Here is a 27,157-nt window from a genome sequence, read left to right as displayed (position 1 = left end):
ATTTAATTTAAAAACTTTAGAATAAAAATTGACCCTAATTATACCTATTTTAATGATTTAGTCTCCATGCAAATTCTCTAGACTATAAGCTCCTTGAAAGTAGGGAGTGAGTATCGTTTATCTTTGTGTCATTCATATCCCCTGGATATCCCCCAGCAAAGAGTCTTGCATGTATCATGTCTCAAAACAGCATGTATGGTGGATGGGTGGGTGGATGGGTGGATAAATTAATGAACTGAACAATGACAAACACTCCCTGCATTAATAACCTTCACCAGGCAGGTTATAGCTCAAGGAACTATATTCACCTTGGATGCTCTAAACTAGCTCATACCAACCAGATTAAGGGTCAGGATGGAGTCAAAGGAAATACATAACTATTTATACATATGCATACATGAGTTAGGGTAAGAGTAAGCTGCTATAACAATGACTTAACAATAATATTGCTTAAAGAACAGAGAAGATCATTTCCCTCTCACCTAATTCAGTCCAAGTTGGGTAGTCCAAGTCAGCAAGAGGCTTTCCTCCACACAGTCATTCAGGGACCCAGGCTAATATTCAACATGTGGTATCTGCAAGTACCACCAGGGTAGCCAGTGGGAAGGGTGAAAGAGTTAAACCTAGAGACTTCCTCCTAAATAAGTGAGGCAGAAGTTACTCACAATCCTTCCACTCACATTCCATTGGTCAGAGCTTAGTCACACAGCCACACCTAGCAGCAGAGAAGACATGCAATTTGATTTCCAATTAGGTAGCCGTGTGCCCAGCTCAACTCTATTACCATGGAAGAAGGAGAAGGAGGAAAGATGGGGAGGAAGAGTGGTCAGCTACCATCTCTATCACATTTTGTATACAATATCTCAAAATCAGAAGACCCATTCTCGGAATGTTGTTTAGTTTTCTGGCCCAAGCATTCAAGGAAATGCGGTCAAATAAAATTTCCTGAAATAAACTGTCATTAGGACAGTATATCATTAACAGAGTTCAAACTTCTCTGTGTTTTCCCAAGATTTTGAAATTTGGACTAAAACCTAGAGAGCTTCCTACACAGAGGATAACTTCTAAAATGATAAGCTAGTTCACGTTTCATCAATTATCCCTTAATTATTCACGATGTGGGGATAAGGGGGCAAAATTTTGTTCTGCTCAGAAACAGAGTCATTTCATGTATAGCTGAAAAGCATAGTTCTCCTGAAATGTCCTAATTCTCTCAGGAAAATAATCAAGCTATCGCATGTAAAATTCTTCAGCAAAACACAGTTAAGCTCAGATATTTAATGTCAATCAGTGTTTTAGTCTTCTGTTCCCTCCTGCTCAGAAAGTCATGTTCTCTTCTCTGACTCATCCACCCAACAGCATCTTCCTCCTCTAGTCTCCATTTCATTCCCCAAGACAGTAGCTTAGACTCCATGCTGACTAGGCTCATGGTGTTGAACTCTAACACTGACACTTTTGTTACTTCAGCACATTCACCACTGCTCTCTATTCTGTACCTTCTCCTTGATCTTCAAGCCATCTTTCAATTTCTCCTTGTGTGCTATTCTCCCACAGAGGAGAAGTTCACTGTCTGAGTTTGGGTTCCCCTAAAGCAGACCCCGAGACAAGGACTTGGGTGTAGGCAATTTATTTGGAAAGCAATACAAGGAAGCAAAAGAAGAAATAGAGAAAGTAAGACTTCAAGGAATAAAAGCCAAAAAGTGTGCCTTAATGAGCGTGTTACCTCTGTAGACGACTAGGGTTCAACCCCATTGGGGACCCACTGAGAAACCAAGATTGATTCTCAGAACCATCCCAGTGAGAGACAGTTGGGGTTTAGTCACCGAACTTCACTCCTCAAGGATTGAGGATTGCCCCTACAGGAGAGGAGGGATTCAATCCTCAACACTTCCAAGCTGCCATGTGAGCAGGCTGAGTAAGCTCCCTTAGCAATGGAGAAAGCCCTCAGGAGGAGAAGCTGGGAGACTCTACAGTGGGAGGACGTGTGCATGTTCAGGAACTGTCCACTGGCTGCAGGTGAGCTCAGAGATGCACTGAGCAGATCTGGGGCATGAAATCAACAGAGTCTGCCACACTTTCCAACTTCTTCAAAACAAACTCTCCTCACCTTAAAACCCCAAACTCCCCCTCCCACTGATTATTCTTCTTACAAGTGGAACTAAATTCCTGAGATCAGCGCTCACAACTCTTTCCTCTTTGCTCTCACCAAAGTTTATGCCGAAGTCCATACTGCCCTTATCGTGGAGTACTGGGCTTGTTTCCTTCTACAGTGTTTCCCCCACTAAATTGTGAACTGCTCAAGGATAAAATTCTATCTCCTTTGCAATGATTGGTACATAGTAGGATCTCAACAAATATTTGCAGAGTGAATAAGTAGCAAATAATCACCTTAATAATATACCTAAATTTCAAAAGACCTTCTCCAACTTTTCCTTGTAACTGACGTGACATTTCCACCCTATCTCATTTTTTGATGTTTCACCAACCACAAAAGATACGCTGTTATTTCAAAAGAGACCCTGACCAAATGTACATATGATGAGTGGAAGAAGAAGACTCTCTTCTGTAAAGTTGGGGGGGGGGGGGAATGCTTTTGTTAATTAATAGAAAAACATGAGAAAACTTGCTCTCTAGAACCACACACTGTCAAAAACTTTGCTGCTTGAAATCACACTTAGTAAGAATGAAATACCTCATTCCTGCCTGGAGGATCTAAGTCATTTTAACACAGAAAAACAGCTTCAATTTCCAACCTAAGTGCAGAGCTTCAGATAAGGATTTTGCACACAACATTCCACATTTATCTTAACTTTGTAGTTTCCAAGGAAACAGGACCCTGAGTTCTCATCTCAGGCCAGGGCTGATGTCTACTCCTTTATACACGGCCCTGTTTTGCTTTGAGAAAGCACAACACTGCTTTGTTGAAATTTTACCAAAACCGTACCCTTTTCCCCAATCCTATAGCAAGTCTGTGTCTTCCTTTGTCTGGTGAGGCACCCCATCATCCCTCTAGTGTGAGGTCTCCTTGCTCAGTAAGTTAACCCAACTTTGTTGTTTAACAAGTGTGTCCTTGGTGGCCTTTATCAGACACTTCATCACCTCTAGCCCATTTGTTTGCAGCACATATTAATTTATCACGGTTGCTAACCACTGCCATGAAAAGCACTTAGAGATAGACACTGAGAAGACTTGGCAAGTAAACTTCCATCAGGAGCTAAGTCACATTATTTAAAAGACCTAGGGGCTTTGAGGCTATAGCGGGACTTTGAGAAGGGCAAATTTACGTGGTAGACCTGAACCTGGAGTAGAAGGGGTAAAGGGAGCAACTATAACAAGGTGAAACAGTCATTTCTTATTTACCTACCTGGAATGGTAACTATCCTTCTTATGGAAAAATTCCATTCCACCTTCATCTCCAGTGGGAGGAAGCTGCAGTATCCACACCATGATTGGTCCAGGAGTCAGCATGTGACCCAAGGCTGGCCAATCAAAATCATTCCTGAGATTTTTTTTCCCCCTAACATCTCTGGTTATGAAGTTTTATGGGTATAATGCTTAATTTGCTTTTTTGCCATGGTTTCAGCTTTGTGGGGCAAGCAATCTGATCTGATCCCAAAACAAGAAAGCGGAGATGAAATCCTGAGGACATTCAAGTACCTTACCTTCCGTGTGGTTGTGTGTGTGTGTGTGTGTGTGTGTGTGTGAGTGTGTGTGTGAAAGTCAGTGCACTACCTTATTGCTTAATTAAGCTAGCTCAATTTGAATTTTGGTCACTTGTAATTCAGAATCATTACTATGACTTTGCATAGACACAATTTAAAACTTTCCCAGGGTCCTATAATATACGTTTTACTTGAGTGTTATTCCTTTTCTACAGTTGCAAGCCTGCACTTCTTTCTGTCAGACAATGAACACCATATAATTCTCAATACCTTTTCCCATTTTCTTTTGCCCTTAGGAAACCTAGAACCAAATACAACATCCAGCTGCAGCAAATGTTTGTACATTCAGAGAATTTATCCCTAGAAAGTATCTTGTGGCTCATCTTGTCAAATCTCATTATTTTGCAGAAAAAAAAATTGTCCAAAAACGTGATGCAGTTTGTCCAAGGGACATATAAACAATTGACAGCCATTTTCTAGGTAGCCGACAACATCTCCTCACTCTACTTTCCTTATATTCTCTCTTCTTTTATTTGAAAACTTCCTCCAATAAGAGTGTCTCCATTTTTATCTTCACTGATGGGAGGACAGAAGGCAGAGGCTGAAGGGATGATCCAAGGAAAACAGGGAGGAAAAAGGGCAGAAATAATGGGATTTAACCTGGGAATTAATACTATTCAGAAACTACAAAAGCCTGGAAGATTACACAAGAGATGTAGTTCACAGAGATTTCAGAAAGGGAAGGGATTTTTGAGGAATCGGGGAGGGAGAGTTTTAAGGCTGGCAAGAGAGAACTTGGTGCTAAACTCAGGAATTCCTAAAATATGGTTACAGTTATAGTGCTTTAAAAACTTAAAGACATTTACTTATACCTAATAGAATGAATTGGGCAATACTAGTCATAAATTTGTGACTTAGTGTATTCAATCAGATCTGTATAAAAACCAGGCTGCGGCAGATTCTTAGATGTAAGCTACCCCTGACAAGCCCTTCTTGGGTGAAAAATAGCAAGAGGGGAAATGATGAAAATAATGTAATCTGTGACTCAGAGTATTTTTGTGGGGTCCTTGGGAGATAAAATAGTGACATCTATGAAGAAGAGGGATAATTGCCAACTCTGTGAGCCACAATGACACCCCATTAGAAGAATATGTGCTTATTAGTAGACAAACTAACATCCACTGGTACTATCAGCCTCCTCTCTCTCTCTCTCTCTCTCTCTCTCTCTCTCTCTCTCTCTCTCTCTCTCTCTCTCTCTCTCTCTCTCAGATTTTTCTTGATCTGGGAGCTGAAAAAGACACTTAGGACTCCAGTCTTGCCCCCTACCTCTAATCCCTACAAACACAGAGACATAAAGAATGTCCATAGTTTGGCTCAGAGAGGAAGGCATCAAAACTTTTAAACTATCCCCCTCCATCCTCACCCCCAAACTGGATCCCTAAAGAGATGAAGAGCCCTAGTTATCACCAACAAATGCTGGCTCAGTACTTACGGTGGGAACTGCACATCACCAGCCTGGTGGAATCCAAGACTAATCCCGAAAGCTATGTTCCTTGGAGAGAAAAGATTTCTGTACCCGTGACAAACAGCAGACAAGAAAGGACTGAAAAATCAAAGTAAACAAAAAAATAGCTAACCTTTGTACAGTCAAAGCCTGGTCTTTTTGGCCATTCGCATATCATCATCTTCAAAGCTGACCCAGAATGTTCAATAATTCTGTCACACAACTTCCTCAGGATGCAGGGAAACAAATCCCATTATGAGTGAAAGAGAATATGTTTTGTGTCTTTTTCTGCTAAGGTCACACATTTAACGTTTATTTGGGTCAAACTTGTGCGAGGAAGAATAACATTCCTCCCTCCAAAAAAAAAAAAAATGAAAAGTTCAATTTTCATACAATGACTAGTTAGTTAATTACAAAAAGATCAAGAGGTCATAGTCCAGGGATCAATGATCACAAGGTTGGCATCAATTCAATCTCCGGTGACAAATGTAGTTTACAACTTTAAGTGATAAAGATTGCTCTCTATAATAAATAATCTAAAAAATGTATTTCCTTATAACACAAACTGATGGTCTCAAAGTTATCAGTCGGTGGTCTTTCCAAGATTTATAGTAAGTAAACTTTTAACTATTACAGGAAATTGCCTTTCCAGAAAACTGACTTAGCCTGAAAAATCAAGTTTATGATGACAAGATAGGGGCTAAAGATAAATTTAATCTCATTTCTTTTGCAACTGGTATATGATTATTTTCTAATCTTTGAAATGTATGTAAAGCTGTGCTTTGTCTTCTCAAAAGCAGTTGCATTGACAACTTAACTATCCTTTCAAAATTACTGCTACGCAAATCATTAAACTTAATTTTAATCAAGGCTGATTCAAAGATTAAAGATAATTTAATTCCTGCACCAGCCAACTAGAACACAATGAATTTCCCCATATCCTAAATCTGATATGGTTGGTAAATTCTTTGTGGGTTTTAATTTTCACCTATGCCCTACGAGCAGTAGATTGCCCTAATCTGGATGGTCAAGTAACATTTAATCAAAAAGCCACACACTGGAGACAACTATGCCAGTGCTTCAGCTTTATCTGGAAATGTTACCTGCGTTGGGAATCTTGGGTTCCCCAAGACAGAAATCAAGAGGAAACCCCAACTTAATTTCCAGACAAATTTTATTAAGCTTATGTTTGAGCACAAGAGAGACAGCACAAGGAAAGAAAGGCCCTCCAAACTGGCTCAGGGGCTGGCTCTGTTTGGCTATTTTTATAAGCTGCACAAAAAGCCAGACTTTTTGAAAAAGATGGGCTTCCTTTACCAGTAACATTGCCTAGTAACTATGTTCACACCTGTGGTGTCAGGGCAAGATGGTAGACTGTTCATTATGGTCACCCCAGGAAAGTCATATAGCAGTCAAATCAGATCAACTATGCATGCAGAACAGCGGTTTTGACATCTGTAAGGCAGTAAGCGGTTAGAAGGGAGATAATAATTAGCTACTTTTGCGTTTTTGCATAGGGGTGATGGGTGGCGACATTCCTGTGGTCAGCTTACCCAGCTTTCCTCTTGGTCAGCCAGCATTCCTTCCTCCCCCAGCCCATGTCCCGATGCTGGCTCACAACCAACACCAGGGGTTTTGTTCATTAGCATAATGACCACTGGAAATAGATTTTCTTTGGTGAAACCTGTGATATTCTCAATGTGTGGATTGGCCAGAAATAGCTCAGCGTACTTTAGGAATCTTCCCTGAGGCTTGATTCTCAAAGATTCTGTGTCCAACCCCTGATTTGGAAGGATTCTTGGTCCCCTCATTCACCTAAATGGTGAGCCAAAGCCCACCCCTCGAACAGGTCACAGTGGCCTCTGGAGAGCCTTTCTTTCCTCAAGGTGCCATCAGGAGCTCCTACAAGACAAAGAACTAGCACTTTCTTGATCTTGCCAAACAGGTGGTCTGTAAACTGATTCTAATCCTAACTCCACTCTGCCCGTTTGTGCCTGCTTAAATATAAACGTCTAACTGGATGGATTCAATCTGAAACTTCCTCTCTTCTAACATAATAGCAAAGACCTATATCTAGGCTTACAGCGCTAGCTTCTAGCTATTGGACACTACGGTAAAACAAACTAAAAGCAAAGTCTAGTAATTATGAACAACCACATCTAGTTAAGTCAGGGTGCAATGCTGAGGCATCTACCTTTATTTTATTGATTGATTTTTCTCTGCTTAGTTATAACAGGAATTTTAAAAGCTTAGAATAAGAAGTCACCTCAAATAATAAACACAGAACGAAAAGAGAGAGACCAAGTGACCTAAAGGCAAGAAAGGAGGATAATAAACCAGAAACAGCTGGCTGCAAAAGGAAGAGCAGTTGAGTGTAGAGCTTAGCTTTCAGCTTCCTAACAGGACGAGAGTTATGTGACTGATTCAGAACGGTGCCTTAAAACAACCCTGGTCCACCCCAGTGGGCCACACACGAACAGAACAACACTTGACAGCCTTATTGTGTTTATAACCTCCATCCTGAACTGATCACCTCAACTTTTCTAGAGTTCTATCTCTCAATTGACTCCTAATGAATTTAACTCTTATCCCTTTGACTGGTTTCCTGTTTACTGCCCTAGATTATTCCTAAAAATGCTCCGTGTGCTTTGTGAAAGCATAATTTAAAGATAGTCCTACTGCTCATGTGAATACTTAATAAGAACATTCAAAGTTTTTACCAATGCGTTAATGCAGTAACTAGCAGAAAGGCAGAGCCAGTCCCATGAGGATATGACAAATGTAGTTTATATATGGTCAGTGGGGAAAAAAATGCTGAAATAAGAGTGCCAAGTCAGATACAATGTTGATTAATGTCCTATAAGGCAATAAAACCTTCATCTTTGGTATTATCTTCTCTACTGGACAAGGAAAAAAAATTCCCTTCTCAGTTTAATACAACTTATTCTCTAATTTTTCAGAGCTGTAAAATAAATCGGCTTTCATCTAACTGTGAATAGCAAGTCAAACAAAGTTATATTCCCAGAGATAGGGCCGTTTGGGGGAATTTTTTTTGCTTCTCCGTTCCTGAATCCCAAGAAAAGTTAGTTGGGAAATCAGGAAAATGGCTCCTTGAACCTGGGTGGTTGGTAGTATCGGCGGTCAGTTTGTGGAAATGATTCATCGTGGAGAACAGAAAACAGTTTGTATTTCAGGATTTGGAAATGGGAAAGCGAAAAAAATTCCTGAGAATGGGCGGGAATTCCTGCCTGGAAACCCAGAGACTTAGATGACGCTGAGGCAGGCTTATTAGCAAATGTTCTAGCAAGGCATTAAAATGTTAGGCAATCATTCCCTTTTTACTTTGTTCCCAAGGTTTAGATAATTTTCCTGAACACATTCTATTTTCCTAACCTCAGTGACAAGTGCCCTGCTTTCCCTCTGACTGCACTCCAATGAAAAACCCCAGAAACAACACACACATCCCACTCACACACATCATTGCCACCCCTCCTTGCAGCTGGGGTGTATCCATGAGGTTTGCACTGGCCATAGTGATGGGCCTTACATATTACCTAATGTTCTTTGGTCAACAGTAGGATGCCAGTTCATGAGTGAAGCAAAAATTTTTGAGACCATGCACACCAAGGGATCTCAAGCTTTAGTAGTCATAAAATTCCCTGGGGAATTCTGATTCCATAAACTTGGAATGGAGTTCAGGTGTTTTTAACAATCATCCTCAAGTGATTCTTGCCTTACCACCTTCTAGTCCCTAAGTTCTCCCACCTTCCCTTCCCTCCACTTCTGACTCACTTCACGTGTTGATTCATGGGAATTTTGCACTAGGATAAATGGCTTACAAACATATCCATGCTATTAGTCTGTCTGTCCCCACCTTGCACCCTGGTGGGAGGGATCAGCACTGGGAGACTTTTGCCACCTTCTCCAGTCAATCTCAGGAACTAAGTAAAAATTCTGTTTCAGCACCACTGAGGAGTGAGCTGGGTGTTCCCAGGAAGAAGTGACAGAGGCCATTACTTGGGCTGAGAAGGGAGGCAGAAATGTCCTGAGACTATACCCTTGAGTGGGGCTTGGGGGTCTCCACACAGGACAGAGCCTGGGCCTTGCATGCCCACTGAACCCCAGTAGATGGGGACTTGTGTGGGGGTCCTGATGAGGGCGAGTCTTCAGGACAATACAGCCCAGAGAAGTGCTTCTCTGGTTAGCTGGGAGCCAGCTGGGAGAACCAGCCCTGGGGGCGGCCATCATTATGGAACCAGGAAGCCACAGGTGGAAGTACATTGGATTGGACTCATAACCCCCTCCTTGCTCCAAGCTGAGGATTCTTACTTGACCCTATAGAGATGAAAAGAGAACCCCAATAATTCCTGGAGTTTAATTTCCTACCTACCTATCAGGGATTCTTGGAAGAGATTGTCCCATTGAGAGAGAAAAAGTACAGCGAGGAAAATTAGTGTAGTCGTTGAGAGAAGGGACTCTGGGGCCAGATAGTTCTGGGTTTCAATTCTGGCCCTGCCTTCTATTAGCTGTGTGACTTTGGGTCAGTTACTTTATCTATCTGTACCTAAATTTCCTCATTTCTAAAATGAAGATAGTAATACTTCCAATCTCATAGGGACCCTGAGAAGTTTGAATGAGTTAACACAGGCAAAGCATTAGAACCACCCTGGCACATAAGTGCTACATCGGTGTTTTCTATTGAATGTCAACTATAATTATATACACACACACACACACACACACACACACACACACACACACACACACACACACATAGTCATGGGATATGGAGTACAGCATAGGGAATAGAGTCAATGGAATTGTAACAGCTATGTATGATGTCAGAGGGGTAGTAGACTGGGGGAGAAGGGTTATCACTTTGTGAGGGGTTTAAATGTCTAACTAATACATTGTTTTGTACACCTGAAATTAATGAAAAATAAATAAAGTACTTTAAAAAAATAACATTATTCTAAAACTCAAATGCTGTGGAGTAAAACTCACACCTACTCCATTTACAAGGCGCAATGATGACATGTCTTCTCCAACAACGTTACCTATTAGCAAAGGTGTTTCCCTTCTGTTTCTTTCTAACTTTGTTCTTCAGCAGAAAGTTGAGTCCTAAGATTAAAGCTTGTTTCTATAAAACTGCTGTGGGGTCCGTGGTGGGGGTTGGGGTTGGGTGAGAGATTTGGACCAAGTGTGCAGGAACTTGACTTAAGAACTGAGGAATGAAATAAGAATATGAATATATAAAATTCCTGTCTATATTCAGCTATTTTGATGATTCATTTGTTATTTCACAAATTATCTGTGCAATTGAACTTATTTTTTAATCTTTTATGTTGAAAAACAAAAAACATGTTCCAGGGTATGAATAGAAAATCTAAAAAATATAGGTAAGCCTAAAGGGAAAAGAAAGATTACCCATAACCATAACCCACCACCCAGAAACAATCTCAGGGGTCCCTTTTAAGAAGGAAAGTGCACTTTGCTTTGCTCTTGGAAGGTTGTCTTTCTTGTTACATTTAGGAGTGGTGTGAGATGAGCTGAGTGTTGCTGAGAGAAAGAAAAAGAACTCCTCTGAGCAGAGATGAAGAGATGGTTTGACCACATGACCACCACCAGCTGAGCTCATCTCTCTGACCTGCATGGAGCAGGCCACAGGCAGGGTTTTTTGGCAGGGTTTTTTCTGAATTCAAAGAATAAAAGCTGAGTTTTCAGCAAATTTTAGGCTCTGGCCCCAGCTTCTGAATACAAACACTGAAGATACCAGTCCCTTTGCAAAGATCATTCAAAAGATGGAATGAATGAGCTAACTGCCAGAGGAAAGAAGGAAATCTCTCTGATCACAGCTTGGACCAGAATTCAGGCTACTGGGCGCAGTTACAGTCTGATGTCACTGATCCAGCCACACTGCTTGCCAAGAGGTACACGCCTAGGCTGCATTCTCCCGGAGCAGTTTCCTTTTTCCTAATCTGTAGGAAGGCAGGTCTCTTAGTTAAAGCAGAGACTTAGACACAGTGACTTGGAAGCAGGTGATTTATTTGGAAGGTGAGCCCAGAAATTAGGAGTGAGGAAGTGGGGTGGGGGAATCATATATGAGGCTGTGTTGTTGAGATCACTGCTGCTGGGGGAGTGGGGTGCTTGATCTTGCTGTTCTATCCCAAGAAGTGTACTAAATGCCCCCCTAGAATTGCCCACCTAAAAGAAAGGAGGCCAGTACATTTATCTGCTGGTTCCTGTTCCCCATTAGTTGAGGGTTGCTCTCCAGGGTGTAAGCTTCAGGCCAAGCTTACTAGAAGGTCCAATAGACTCCCTTAGCATTAGAAACATTAGCCCTGGGTTAGAAAGAGGAAAGACACAGGGACACACACTTGAGGGGCCAATCATCAGGGTGAGGAGGTTCTGAGCTCTCCCAGAACTCTCTGCTGCAGCTGCCTCTGAAGTCAGAGACGGGCTGAAGGCAAATGACAGGGGTTGCCAGCAGTGCATCCTGTTCCAAATTTCCAGAACACTGGCATCAGGCCCATTTCACAGATAGTACAATTGAGGCTCAGAGAGTTTGAATGGCTTGCCAATTTTGCATCCCCAGGAAATGGGTGACGAGAACTGAACCTTTGTCTCCTGCTCCCTGACACAGTGCTCCTTCAGCCCTCAACTCCACTCTGACAGGAGTACAGTGAGATCTTCCCTCTGTTCTTTTCTTATAAAAAGTTTTCCCTGCCCGGCAGCCTACAGCAGCCTGACACTACTGCTGGGGCCCCCTGGACTGTTGAAAGCTGGTATATTTACCTGTGATTAAACACATGAGCTCTGGGTTCCTGGCTCCGCCATTTCCTAGCTGTTTGACCTTTAGCTAGTTACCTCATCTCTCTGTCTCAGCTTCCTCAGCCATAAAATGAGATAATTATAGTACCAAAATCCTAGTACTAATTGAAGATTACATAAATACTTGTAAAGTACTTAATCAGTATGCATTCAATAAATATTTATTGAGCACCTACTTTGTGCCAGTCGAAGTTCTGAGGATGTGGCAACAATGGAAAAAGTCCTTTCTCATTTCCTGCAACAGCCAATTGTCAAACTTGAGTAAGCCTCAGAATTACCTCAAGGGCTTATGAAAACACAGATTAATAGGCCCCACCTCCAGAGTTTCTGATTTAGGTGTTGGGTGGAGCCAGATAATTTGTATTTCTAACAAGTTCCCAGGTGAGGCTGATGCTTCAGGTCCAGGGGCTACTCTTCCAGAATCATTGTCTAGAGGAGGGAGAGCAGAGGTAAGTACCTGTATTTGTCAGATGGCAATTAGTAATGTGGGGAAAAACAGAACAGGGCATGGAGGCTGGGGGTTACTACTTCCAGAGTGGTCAGAGATTTCTGTGATAAGGTAGCATTTGAGGAAAGGCCTGATGGAAGTTGATGAGCAAGTCAAGTCTTCTGAACGGAGGGAGTCCAAGGCAAAGGACAGCAAGTGCAAAGGCCCTGGGGCAGGAGCACACCTTGAGAGGTCAAGGCTGCTACCAGGAAAGACACCTTGGTGTCAATCATGCCAGGAGCATAACACAGTAAGTGCATTATTTCGATTACCCGGGCTATATTTCAGCTTTCTCCGCCCCCTCTGCTGGATACTTCCTACAGGGCACAACCCATACAACAGATTATGGCAGCTCTGGGAGGGCTCAAGGAACAGCAAAGAGGTCTAAGTGGCTGGATCCCAGTGAGTGAGGTGAAGAGTAATAGATGAGGTAATATGCAGGGTCTTGTAAGTTATAGTAAGGCCTCTGGCTTTTACCCTGGATGACATGGGCTCTGAATAGAGACGTGATACAATCCAACTTAGAATCACGCTGCCTGTGAGGTAGAAAAGAGACAAATGGAAGGCAAAGGTAGAAGCAGGGCAACCATTAAGGAGGCTGTAAATATTAGTTTTACAGAAGTATAACTGCAGGGAGTGGCTTCCAGTAATAAGCCTAGCAGTGCCTCTCCCTGAGGGTCATACAGCCCAGAAGGGCAGCAGTGATAAGAACCTCTTCTTCCTTCTGTCTCAGCTACCTTGTTTCCCTGAAAATAAGACCTAGCCGGACCATCAGCTCTAGTGCGTTTTTTGGAGCAAAAAATTAATATAAGACCAGGTCTTATTTTAATATAATATAAGACCTGGGCTTATTTTAATATAAGACCCAGTCTTATATAATACCAGGTCTTACATTAATTTTTGCTACAAAATACGCATTAGAGCTGATGGTCCGGCTAGGTCTTATTTTCGGGGAAACACGGTAACTACTGTGTATTGAGACAATCACTATTATGCATTTTTTCTACATTTTATTATTTAATGTGTCAAGAACTCCATGAGCTAAATGTCATTAATACAGATAAAGAAACAGGGTCAGAGAGTATGAAATATATTTCCTAAATTCTCACACCAAGCTCTCTCAGACCCCAAAGGGCCCATGTATCCTTGTACTGCTTCCTAGACAGAAGCTGAACTACGAGTATTGCAGTTAACTAATGAATAACTTAAAATTTTAAGGTCGTGATAATTCAAAGTTGTCCCTATAATAATGTCATTCTTATTCACTTTCTCCTACATTTTCTTGGGCTGGGGAGGACTGGAGTTGAGCCGGTGAGCTAGACACTACATCTATTCTTGCTAAACTTCTGGAACCCTCATTTGAAAGGTTTTCTGGGGAGGATGGAAGTAAAGTTCAAGAACCACTGTGAAGTATCCACGTTACTATTGCTATATAACAAACTGCCCAACACTTACATGCTTGAAGCAACCATTTATTTTGCTCAGAGTTCTGTGGGTCAGGAGTTCAGGAAGGGCTTGGCTGACAGTTTTCTTTCTTGGGGTCTCTGATGCAGTTGCAGTCAGATGCCCACTGGGGCTGTGGTCATCTAAAGGCTCCAGTGTCCTGGATGTCCAAGATGCCTCCCTCCCTCACATGGCCAACAGTCAGTCCTTTCTGTGACTGGGAGTTCACCTGGGCTGTCGGTTGGAGTGCCCACATGTGGCCTCTCCAACTCGGTGGTTTCAAAGTGGTCGGACTCCACAGTGGCGGCTTTCCATTGCATAAGCATCCCAAGAGTACCAGGTGGAAGCCCCATGGCCTTTTATGACATAGCCTCAGAAATCATACAGCATCACTTCTGCCACAACTATTTGTCAAAGCAGTCACAGCCCACCCAGATGCAGATGGGGGGAGGAGGCATAGACCTCACCTCTCAATGGATGTGCATCAAAGAATTTATAGACATGTTGTAAAACTTCCACAAAGAAGTCATCTGGCAGTGTTCAAAAAACATCTGCCTAACTCATGTACATTGCTGGTGAGAAGATAAATTGACATGAGACCCACAGAAATCAATTTGAAAATATTTATCAAAGTTATAAATGCATATACTCACACTGAGCGATTCTGGAAATTTGTCTTACAAATGTGGTCAAAACAAATCACTACACGTCATCTTCAATATTTCAGGAGTGTTAAAGATGTAGGGTCAGCATTCCCACTTAATAAAAAATAAAAAAGATGGGGGCATTTTTCTCCATTCAAGGAGACGACAAAATTACTCAGTATATTAGATAATTCTATTATTCCTTGGCCTCTAGTGTGCCCAGTACACTACCTGCTTTACATCCATTTCTAATCCTTTTTACAGTACTCCAAGGTTAAGTATTGCTATTTCTCTGGAGGTTTAGAGAAATGTGACTTGCCCAAGGCCACACAGTTAATTAAGGGGGGGACCTAAACTCCAGAGCCAGTTCTGCCTGACTCCACTTCCTGAGCTCCAGCTCACAGAAGCATAATTCAGTCTTTAGATTTATATCCTTTTACATGAGAATCTCTAATCTCTCTGCATTTCCAAACCACTACACAATATTAGAGAATATTCACTACAAGATGTTTCCTGTCAGAAGTAACATGTAAAGATGATTCCACACGGCTCTTTCGAGGAGAAAGACTACAACATTAATGTTTATGCTGAACATTTCCTTAGAAATGGAAATTATTCTTGCGGTGTGTAAGTAGAACAAGTGTCAGTTTGCATATTTGCATATCTTGTTAAGAAATCCCCTGAAATTGAATCATAGCATAATTTTCCCTCATCTCTACTCTTGCCTACATTGTGTAAGAACAGCTGGATGATTTGGGAAGAATAGAGGCTAATACAAATCAGTAATAGACTTTTACTGCCCCAAAGAAGGAGTAGACATAGATAATGAGCACAAATTTTGCCTTTGCAAATTAGCCAACATCCTTGCCACTCCCTGATTCTTCACAAGTGTCATTGGAGGGGGCCATCTATGGAACCGGCCCCCCATCCCAACACTTTACACACACACACACACACACACACACACACACACACACTTTGCACCGAAGTTTACTCCTGCTTTTGTCACTGAGATATAAATGCACAGAACATTCTCCATCTTAGCAAACTCTTCCTAGTTTCTTAGGCTCAATGGATCACTCCCTGCTCAAACATTTATAATAGCTCCATATTGCTCATTGTAGGTACAGTGTCAGGCCTGGACTTTTCCTGGGACTCTCTGAGAACCAGGAAACAGAATGGAGCTGACAGAGTGAAATGAAGAATTCTACTATGTATGTACTCCAAAACCCACATGCCACTGTCCCCCTGCCAGTTCTAGACCAAGGTCTCATACCTTTTAAACTTACCATCTCATACACAGCACCTGGGACTTGGTAGATACTCAAGAAATGCCAATTTACTTAATCAAATCAAGTATTGAAAAGTCTTTTTATCTATTATGACATTAGTGCAACATATGATGGCCATGGTAAATTCAGGAAACAATTTTAGTCATAAAAAGTCAGTAGGTATAAAGGCATCAAATTTTCATGATTGTGGTTTTTTTCCACAACTTTAACAGTCAGAGTATGATCAGAAAAGCAGAGCCACTAGAAGAAACATAAATAATAAAGGCTTTATTAAAAGGATTTGAACTTACACAATCATGAGAGCTGGTTAAACAGTTTATGTAGGGCTGTTGTTTCCACATCTGCTGTTGAGGACTCAGTCAGCAGGGCTGTTTGGCGGAAGTGAAGATAGATATGAAGTGGGAGAGAGCAGGACAAGCTGGAATGTGCAAGGAAAGCACCAGCTGGCTAAGATGCCCTTCCTCACAGAAGTAAACACACACCTGGCACAGGAGTTGGAGAAGCCATACAGGAGATCCGACAGAAGTGGAAGAGTTGTGAGCCAGTGACTGCCCCACACCAACCAGATGAGCCAGCAGATGAGCTGCCACAGCCAGGAGTGACCCGCACCTACCTTCCATGCGTTAAACACAATACAGCTGCTGTGCACTCCTGCATTCCAAGTGTCACACAAAGTGCTCATGGGGCCCACGGCTAGACAAAAACTATGCAGGGAAGGAAGCTCTGGAAAATGTAGTTCCATCTTAGAAGAGTCGGAACTACAAACCCACCAGGATACCAGGGTAGCTAAAACTCACCTCGCTGTGTGGCCAGAAATCAGCTTCTCCTGAGGGTGAGCTGCGTCGCTCCAGCTCAGAGAGGTTCTAAGTATAAGAACCAGGTGGACAAGTGGGCAATCAACCCTGACTCATAGTTAATTTTTAGAAAAGATAGCGAGGAAAAGAGGAGCTGATTCCAAACTGCAACCTTGTACATTTTAGCACATATAATTCGTTTCAAAGTGTATTAGTACCAATTAGACAAACGAGACCACTAAGAATAGATTCCTGATGAGAAACAGAAACTCACAGACACAGACAATAGTTTAGTGGTTACCAGAGGGTAAGGGGGGTGGCGGGTGGGAGATGAGGGTAAGGGGGATCAAATATATGGTGATGGAAGGAGAACTGACTCTGGGTGGTGAACACACAATGGGATTTATAGATGATGTAATACAGAATTGTACACCTGAAATCTATGTAATTTTACTAACAATTGTCACCCCAATAAATTAAAAAAAAAAAAAGAATAGATACCTGATGAGCTAGCCCTTCCGAGGAAGATGGGGAATATAATCTAGAGTCAGAAATTAGACTGAAAAAAAAAAAAATCCCCTGGTGTGAGTGTGAAAATGCAGAGTACCCGATGATCCTGGCACAACAGGTCTGGGGAACATCCCAGGAATCTGTGTTTCAACTAACATCCAAAAGACTCTCATGCCTTAGTCCACACCGCAAGAAAGACTTCTCTAATATAGAGGACTGCAAGTCAACTCGCAAACTCCCAAAGCTACCCTGTTTTGCAAAACCTGGTGGCAGTAAGGTTCTTTTAATTGAGGGAACCTCGGAGAACATCTTTATAGAAAGGCAGCAGTGGGAAATAAAAACCTGCTATTTATTTTAGCATGGTGTTCTAAAGGTTCTTCTAGAATTCTATTTACTAAGCGTTCATAAATGTTACTGGCTCTATTAATAAAGAACCTGACGGCTTGCCAAAGGGCATCCTCCACTCCGACTTGTCTAACAGCCCACACGTCTTTGCCATCTCAAAACAGCCGACGATTGGAAGCGCCACCTAGTGGCCACTAGGTGCACGTACTAAATGCAAAGCAAGACATCCAGAGTACTTGTTTGTGGATGTCAGAATGTGACAGGTGTAGTGACAGCAGCAAATAAGAAACTGAACTTTGGAAACAGCCAATGGCTTGAATTTGATTTTTCAGTGGGAAATAACTGTGAGAATGGTCTGTGCGACTTCCTTGACTGCTTTAGAGAATAGAAAGAACATGGACTTTGGAATTTGGCCAACCTGGTTTAAAACCCTGTCTCATCACCTAAAAGCCATGCCCACGTTTTGTGCCGGGTCTCACATCTTCTTAGCTCACCAACTTCAGCTGTAAAGTGACGGTGCTTGCCTTGGCTGCACGGATTATCTCTCGGGCTCTGTCCCAAGGCTTCTCTAAGGCAGAGAGAGGATGCTTGGGACAAGTGTGGGAATTTATGTCATTCACACATAGGTACACATCCCTGTAGTAACTGTAACCACAGGAATCCAGAGCTCATAACAAATTTGTCACTTTTCTCTTTCAGGCAAACAATTCTGAGGAACATTCCAGCTAGCTCCTCAAAAGATTCCGGGAGAAAGCACTGAGCAGTACTTTGCCCCGAGTGATGACCAATTCAAGAAATCTGCCTTGTATTAGTTTTTCCTCCTTCCATTCATGTCCCCTGAGAACACTTACTAAAATAAACTACCTGCAGATGAGCTCATGCTCTTTCTCAGGCTAAGACAAAGTATATAACCTTCGGCAATTCATTTCTCCTCTGTGGGCCTTCGTTTTCTCAGCTACAATTTGAGTTTATTACAATCTGCAATATCCTCACAAGGATATTGTGAAAATTAAAGGAAATCCTGTCAGAAAAGCATTTTCACAGTGCCTGACCCATAACAGAATTTCACCATTCTGATAGGTGTAGTGGAATCTCATTGTTTAATTTGCATTTTCATAATGACATTCGATGTGGACCGTCTTTTCATATGCTTGTTTGCCATTTGTACCTCTTCTTTGGTGAGGTTATTTGTTCAGATCTTTTGTCCACTTTTTAATCAGGTTGTTCATGTTCTATTGTTGAGTTTTAAGACTTCTTTGTATATTTTGGATAACAGTCTTTTATCCTATATGCCTTTTGCAAATATTTTCTCCCGGTCTGTGGCTTGTCGCCTCATTCCCTTGAGAAGAACTGGGTTTTGCCCCTAATTATGTTAGTAATAAACTGTAAAAACTGTAAATAAACTATAAAAATCTTACATATAATTTTCTTCCTTCATCCAATAAGTACTTTAATATTCCTCTGTGGCAAGTATCTACTAGGCACTGGGGAAATAATGGCAAAAAAGATTGCAGACTTTTCTCCCAAAGAACTTCCTGAGCAGTGGGGGAGACTGAGAGGCAAAGAGGGAATTATGATGTAGTCTGATCAGTTCCATCACTGGAGAAGGTGAGGAGAGCCTGATCCATTTGGAGATGGGGAGTGTTCAAGGAAGGCTTCCTGAAGGAGGTAGCCTAAAGAAAGAGAATCTAGCCAGGTGTGATTGGGAAGCGGTGGTGGCAAGCATTTCGGCAGCAGGGACAGCCTGGATAAAATCCTGGAGGTAATAGAATGAATGAGTTCACAGGACTGGCTATGTTTGTAATTCAGTGCAAGGGGCAGTGGGGCTTGCGGAGTAAGACAAAGAAGCTGGGGCCAGATCACAGAGGTGCCACACTTAGTATGCCACGCTAAGGAGTTGGGACTCAGTTTTCCCTCCTAAATGGGGGGTCCCTGAAAACTTTTTTTCCCCTGAGAAGATAACCTTGAAACAAAGCTAGCCCAAACCAGATCAATGCTTCATAAAGGGAGAAAAAGTATCTAGTTTTCTAGAAGATTTTACCCACCAAGAATTTAAAAAGCGAGCGTGGCGTTTGAGTGGTATTAATGTGGACTTCATTGCTCCTTCCCACATATCTTTTGGTGATGCACATTGAAGTCCCCCACATACGTGGGCAGGCATGTGTGCCAGTTCCTATACATGTCTGACCACTGCGTCTACTGCTTCTTAACAACCTTCTTCCTCCCCACACTCCAGGCAAAGACAGCCAGACCCTCAGTCATTGCTGCCTCCTAGACAAATATCCTGGCTCAGAGGCTCCAACCTTGTTGTCATATTATGAAGAAAGCAGTGCTGCTAAGACTAAACCCAACCAGGATTTCCAAGAATGAACCACTCTGAATAATCTCTAAGGGGGACCTGTGTGCCATGGGCCACCAGAGTGAAGCCTCTTTACATGCAAACATGGTTGTCTTTCCTTTGAATCTACCATGTTTAATCTAGTGCATGACTTGTAGTAAACACCCAGTAAATGTTTATTAAATAGACTGAATTTAACACACTAACAAACGATGTCAAAGTCAGCATGGGTGTATTGATAATTAAATGTTTCACTCTATATAGACTAACAGAAAAACCTCTGTAATTTTAACCTTTTCACCCCTTAGGAATTATTTGCTCAAAGGAATACAATTGTTAAAAGACTCTCCTAAATCTTTCCCCTTGCCTTTTTAATCTTTAGATAAACAGGCCAAGATGAAGAGAAAGTAAAAAACATCCCTCTCAGTGAACAGAAAAAGAGAAACTGGGCAATACAAAGAACTGGGTGGAACTGAGCTTTCCTGAGATCCCCTGATGCCAATATATATACTCTTTTCTTTTCATAAAGTGACTTTGTAGCACGAAGCAAACACAAAATCAATTCTTTGCAAGGTGAAATTTGTCATCCTTTCCTGGAATGAAGCCTCTGAAACGTTTTATTAGAAACTAATTTACTGGAGGATATTAGTCACCAAGAAAAGGAAAGAGAGAAAAAAACTAAACGTGTTGGTCTACTTGAACAGTGACCTGCTTCGTTCACCTGTAAGAATTAATGATAATAAGAACTTTGGTAGACTGGGTTTTCCAAACATGGCTGCAGCAATGTCTCCACTCCACATGCTCTCCTATCTTGTCACTCCCTTGGCAAGAAGTCCCTCCCCTTTTAACTTACTTATATGGGAACCAGTAGAATGTGGGGGGAAAAAACACTGTGATTTCCAAGGCTAGACCATAAAAGGCCACGCGGCTTCGGCCTTACGCTCTGAGCAGTTGCAGCCCTATGCGACCATGTAACAAGTCCACCTGGGCCATCATACTGTGAGGAAGCCAAGTGACATGAATAGACCATGTGTAGGCACTCTGGTCAGTGGTCTTGGTCTTTGAGTCCCCCCAGCCCTGGCACCATACATGTGAGAAAACAAGCTTCAGAGGATTTCAGCTCCAGCTGTCATGCCACCCCCAGCCTTTGAGTCTTCTCAGTTGAGGCCTCAGATATTGCAGAGCATGGACAAGCTGTACCTGCTGTGCCTTTCCAAATTGTTGGCCCACAGAATCCATGAGCATAACAAAATGGTGGTTGTTTTATGCCACTAACTTTGGAGTGCTTTATTATCTAGCATAGTCAATAGAACAACAGCTTACACACACTTAAGGTTTACCATGTGCTAGCACTACTCTATGTACTTTACATATATTAACTTAGTGAATTCTTACTAGAATCTTATAAGGTAGGGACCATTATTAACTCCACTTTACAATGAAGACATTCATTGAAGACCGGAAAACCAGCCATAGCATGATTTTTCAGGACGCTCATAATATAAAATAAGCCCTAATGTGTCTTTTGGAGCAAAAAGTAATATAAGACTGGGTCTTATTTTCGGGGAAATACAGTAGGGCTTATTTTATATTACAAGCATCCTGAAAAATCATGCTAGGGCTTGTTTTCCAGTTAGGTGTTATTTTCAGGAGAACGCAGTACTATAAGACCAGGACAAAGAAAAGTAGTGGCAAATAGTTCACTTGTGTGGATATCTGAGAAGTGGGAAATTTAAATATCTTCCATAGACCATATTTCCACATTTTTATCTTTTACAAAATTGACTTTTTAGGATTTTTATATATACATGCAATACACAAATATACCCTCAGTGTACAATGTCTCAGACCGTTACTAAGCACCATTTCAGATCCTCTTGGCTCCATCTTACGACAGCTGCTGCCACCAGTTCTCTGTGGATTCAGACCCCTTCATGCTGATGGAACCTACAGGGCCTCTCCTCAAGCCTGTGCGACACACCTCTTACCTACTGGCCTGGCTTCCTGTTGACTCCACCACAGAAACCTGCTCAGCACCCCCACTCATGCAGCCTAGAAGTTCCGGAAGAATTAACTCCCCACAGGCCAACGCGAGACTTCTCCACCCCATCGCTCCAAAGCATTCAGCTGAGAACTTTCATTCCATTTCATTATACCCTAGGCTGAGCCCTAGTCTTAGAAGACCCGGGTGGTTTGAATTCACCATGTGGCTTGAACAAGTCCCTGAACTGAGCGGAGAAGTGTTCTCATCTTTCATATGGGTAGTGATGTATTTGGATATTTATCCTTCCATTCAACAGTTGAGAGTCACATGTGCCAGACCCTCACCTGACAGATCTCTCAGGTTCTGTGAAGCTCCCTTCACAGAAGGGCGATATGTACGAAAGTACTCAAAAAGCAGGAAGGATTTCCACCCAAAGTGTGATCACAAATGTCCATAGCAGTTTTATTTTTAATAGCCAAAAACTGAAAACAATGTCCGCACACAAGAATGGATAAACAAAGTGTGCTATATCCATGCAGTAGAATGACACTCAGCAATAAAAATAGAATTAATTACTGATGCCCACAATTAACATGGATGTATCTCAAACACATTATTCTGAGCAAAAGAAGTCAGGCACCAAAGAATACAAACTGTGATTCTGTATTTCTAAAACTCTAGGAAAGACTAAATTAACACGTAATGACAGAAAGCACGTCAGTGCTTGCCTAGAATTGGACAGGCGGGAGATTAGTTGAGAAGGAGCATGGGATGGGAAACCTTCTGGAGTAATGGTGTTTACGTGGGGTGTATAAAGTTGTCAAAACTCCTGGAACTGTACACGTAAAAACATGTACCTTTTATTATTTGTAAATTGTACCTAAATAAGCCATCTTTTATTAGTAAAAAAAAAACAATAGGAAGGACTGAGTAAATATTACGTCCTCTTATTCATATTATTATGATAACTCTTTTAAAGTTGCCAGCCAAGCGATGGTCATTTATTATTTTAGTCAACAAATATTTTAAATTCCTTGGGCCAGGCACTGAGGGTTGAAACAAAATGGACAAAACAGTTTACCTTGTAGGAAGCAAAAGACTCGCACCCGTAGTTCAAGCACCATTTGAAATCACTGAGAAGAGAGGTAAGGCAGGGACTGGGGGAGCCAGAGGGGCAGCATCTAAGTTGCTTTGGGAATCGCACGCTTGTCCCTAAGGAAGGGATGCTTGGGTTGAATCCCAAAGGCAGAATTAGAGCAAAGCAGAGAAGAAGAGAGGGGTGTTTCAAGTTCAACTAGAGACAAGAACACTGAGCCCAGTCTCTTGGGAGGGTCATGATTCACTGGGTCTGGCTGTGGGGGAAATGATGAGAATGAGACTTTAGAGGGGTGCTTCTCAGACTTTGGCTGAATCAGGATCACTTGTGGGGGGGCACTGTTCATAGCAAGACTGCTGGGCTCCACCCGCAGGGTTTCTGATTCAGTAGGTCTGGGTGGGGCCCTGGAATTTGCATTCTGACAGGTTCCCAGGTGGTGCAGGTGCTACTGATGCAGAGAACACAATTTGAGAACCACTGGAAACCTGGGAAACTCAAGGCCTGTTTCCAGCCACGACTCGACCATGGCTCCGTGGCCTTGAAATTCCAGTGCTCAGAGAGAGAGAGCACATCATGCTAACGATGCCAAGACAGGGTGAGTTCCTTCCCTGCAGTTCCATCCATGTCTGCTGTGCAGGTCCAAGTTCTTGAAGCTTCCCCCTTCCTTCCTTTCTTCCTTCCTTCCTTCCTTCCTTCCTTCCTTCCTTCCTTCCTTCCTTCCCTCCTTCCTTCCCTCCTTCCTTCCTAATTGTTTTTTCTGTAACCCTTCTGGCTACTTTGCTTTTGATCCTGCAGTGTGTCTGAACACTGCTTTTCTAGGCTCCACTATCTCACACATCTTGTAAGGAGACAAAGGTACAATGAGTTACCTGGGCACAGGTGATTGACCCTGAGGTGCTCCCACACCCCCTCCAGACTCCACCCCTGATGCTTCAATCCCTGACTTCTTACAGAAAACGTCAACTTTCAGTGATCTCCTTTCTTTCCCATCGCATGGGAAAATGAAATCATTTTCCTCCCCACAAACACTGCCCCGTGACTTCCCACAAGGGAAGAGCAAAAATAACTGTTGGTCCTTGGTTTGTTTGTATATTGGCTCACTTATTCTGATAAAAGACCAATTTTTCATGTCATTGACAGATTGGGGACATTGGAATTAGAATCAGAGAATGGAAGATTCTAGGGAAAGAAAATACAAGATGAGCTTTGTTTTTGAACAGTTATAATAACTTTAGCCCATTTGAAACATTAGGTTCAACTATATAAAAGTGCTGTTTTTGAAGGTGAAAATGATCATTTCATATGGTTTAACATAATTATATATCCTAATCGTTTATAAATATTACATATATATTTGATTATATACCTTAATTTCATATACTTGCCGCCGTGTGCTTACATTGTGGCACGTTCACAAACTTAATTGTCAGACATATTCTAATTTTTATATTTTAATAGATACTAATTACATATGTATACCTTAATTATATAGCTAATTTTAAGTGTATTTTAACTACATATATTCTATTATACATCTTAATCCCATATTTATCCATATCATATATATCCTAATTATATATATGTATTATATATATCCTAATTACTTATCTTCTAATTTTAAATATTTTATTACATATGTGTGTGTGGATAGACAAACATTAGGACATACGTAAAATTACGGTATTATTATTAGAAGTTATGTGCACATATTCACAACCAACTGAATTCAAAGTCTGGCCTGTAAAGAACACCAGGAAGTTCAAATTCATCTTTTGTGGGTGCTCTGCCAAGGTAGGTGGATTTCTGAGCGCACACCACCACCTTGTGTCTTCTTGTAGAACTACATGTGAGTATCAGCACGTTGCCGGAGAAGGGACTCGTCACTCATCTATTCATAGTAAACATTTCTTTAACACCTACCATAAACCTTGCACTGGGAGAGATTCAGAGCACAATTTCTAGTCTGAAAACCTCTCCGGAACTCCTCAGGGCACATTAACTCCATCCTCCAGGCAAAGAAAGTCAGTGTGAGAAGCAGGCTGGGTGGAAGAAGCGAGCTAGAGAGTGTGTGGCCCACATAACCTGGGCAGCCACTGCTCAGCCCTAGACAATTGCTCCAAGAGAGCCACTGAGGCCCAGTATTTTTTCAAGTCAAAGAAAAAGGGTGGGGATTATATTTGTATTTAAAGCATGAATTAATACAACTGTCTCCTTCTGAGATTCTGACTAGGTGGTTACGCGACACCAGCTCCCCTCATTTTTGCTTTTTTATTGGGATATAACTCCCCTCCTTTTCATCACCATTATATACCAAACTTTGGTTTGTTTCCTCAAACTCATGAAGATATGGGCACTTGATACATACCAGTTGTCCTCCCCATTACTGCTTCTGTCAGCAGGCAGAATCATAGACGATGTTTTACCTATGTGGCTAACCCATCCAGTGTTCTCTGAATACATCCTCATTTTGCCTGATGGCAGGAGGTAGTCATGGACCTCTTTGGGGATCTTGAAAATGATGGACCATTTTGCAAGGGTAAAAGTACATAACAAAATTCTGCATCTCATATCACGGTGTTCACAATCCTCCTGAAGTTATACGACCCCAGTGTGCAAGTCATATAGGCATTCATTGTTCATCTTCTTAAAATTGAGGTGAAAGGCTCCTCTTGCCTGGCTGGCAGGTATCTAAGAGCTTTGCCTTTCATTTCCTGCTGATGTTACTAATTCTACTCATACCACTCTAGCTCTCCATGCCTAGGAAAAGCTGTGTATAAACCAACACAACTTCCACTCATTGGATAATAGGAATATCTGCTATAGCAAAACATAATTTCCTTTGAAAAGGGGGAAACAATCATATCTTTAATTTCTATTTAATAAACCAACTTCAGATCATCAGAAAACTGTAAGCTTTCTTAATTTGATATCATTACGCATTTAACCTAAGAATTTATAGAGTGTAAGCACTTTTAAATTTCAGAAAGGGATTGTGGACACTGTCATGCTGGGTGTCAGGAGGGGTCTCAGCTCCTGCTCCCCACATAAGAATGCAGGACATGGTGAGGCCAAAAAGGAACACCCACGGAGCCATAGGTAGGGGAGTCATACCACTATGTTCTCGCTGGCGGCTGGATTGGAGATACAGGAAGCAGGAGCCACACGATCCGCAACGTGCTGTCCACTTCTCTCTGCCAACCAACCTCACTTGCTAGCTGCAATCCTCCGTGCTAACTGCAATCCACACTTGCTAGCTCAGCCACCATTTTCTTGCTAGCCTCCATTTGCTGCCAGCGTAGCCACGGCGGTTATAGTAGTAGCCAATGCCTCACTGGTTACAGCTGACGGCCAACTAGCCACAGCCGATGGCCATCCAATCACAGTTGATGGCCGTTTACTACCTGAGCCAGCACCTTTCCACGTGAGGCCAAGAGCCTGGAAACTGCACTCCTGGCTCTGTCCCCACAAACACTATTTTAGATGTCAGCCAGGGGGAAGCTGTAACTACCAAAACAATGAAAATCTTGTCACCTAGTCCCAAGAATGTTTATTTACCCTCTTTACTAGAAACAATGTATTCTTTCTTTGTTCTGGATACTACATACAGGTGGTTGGCATAGTTAACTACATAGTGTAATAAAAGCGTATTTTAATCATGAGCTAGAAGTTATTAGGAAATAGAAACCATTTAAGTAATTTGAATAGGACAATGAAACATGAAGAAATGCTAACTCTTTAAAGGTACTTAAATTACTAAAAGGAATTTTTTGAAGGGTTCTCAGTCCAACAGAAGTAGCAATTGCAGAAAGCAGCTACTACTTCTAGGGCTGAGAAAAAGTGAATTAGGAAGGAACTGAGAAACTTAGGTAAGGGCGCCAGGCCCTGGAAGGCTGAGTGAGAATTATTTCAAATCTCTTTGCAGAGGGTGTGATTGCCACAGGCATATTCATCCTTTCACAGCAATTTATTGGAAGAAGAGGCCTACTCCTGGGGGGCAGAGAAATGTTGTGGGGACAGAGCCAGGAGTGCAGTTTCCAGGCTCTCAACTTCACGTGGAAAGGTGCTCACTCGTGTAGTAAACGGCCATCAACTGTGATTAGATGGCCATCAGCTGTGGTTAGCTGGCCATCAGCTGTAACCAGTGAGCCATTGGCCAATAATATAACTGCCGTGGCTATGCTAGCAGAAAATGGGGGCTAGCAAGAAGATGGTGGCTGAGCTAGCAAG

The 27,157-nt window shown here is 42.0% G+C and overlaps 1 protein-coding gene across 1 annotated transcript in view; it reads right to left on the bottom strand.

Moving 5' to 3' along the window:
- LOC109444512 (collagen alpha-4(VI) chain-like) overlaps positions 1 to 5,248 on the bottom strand; it is a 105,302-nt gene extending 100,054 nt beyond the window's left edge. The window contains exon 1 of the mRNA XM_074312826.2: positions 5,155 to 5,248. The gene's annotated coding sequence lies outside the window, so the exon portion shown is untranslated. The remainder of the gene's footprint in view (positions 1 to 5,154) is intronic.
- Between the last annotated feature and the right edge of the window lie 21,909 nt (positions 5,249 to 27,157).

Source organism: Rhinolophus sinicus, chromosome 5, assembly GCF_057876585.1.
Source record: "Rhinolophus sinicus isolate RSI-liver-muscle chromosome 5, RSI-T2T, whole genome shotgun sequence".
In the NCBI taxonomy this organism is placed as follows: domain Eukaryota; kingdom Metazoa; phylum Chordata; class Mammalia; order Chiroptera; family Rhinolophidae; genus Rhinolophus; species Rhinolophus sinicus.
Note: the sequence above shows the minus strand (reverse complement) of the source record. Positions and strands in the feature narration are given on the sequence as shown.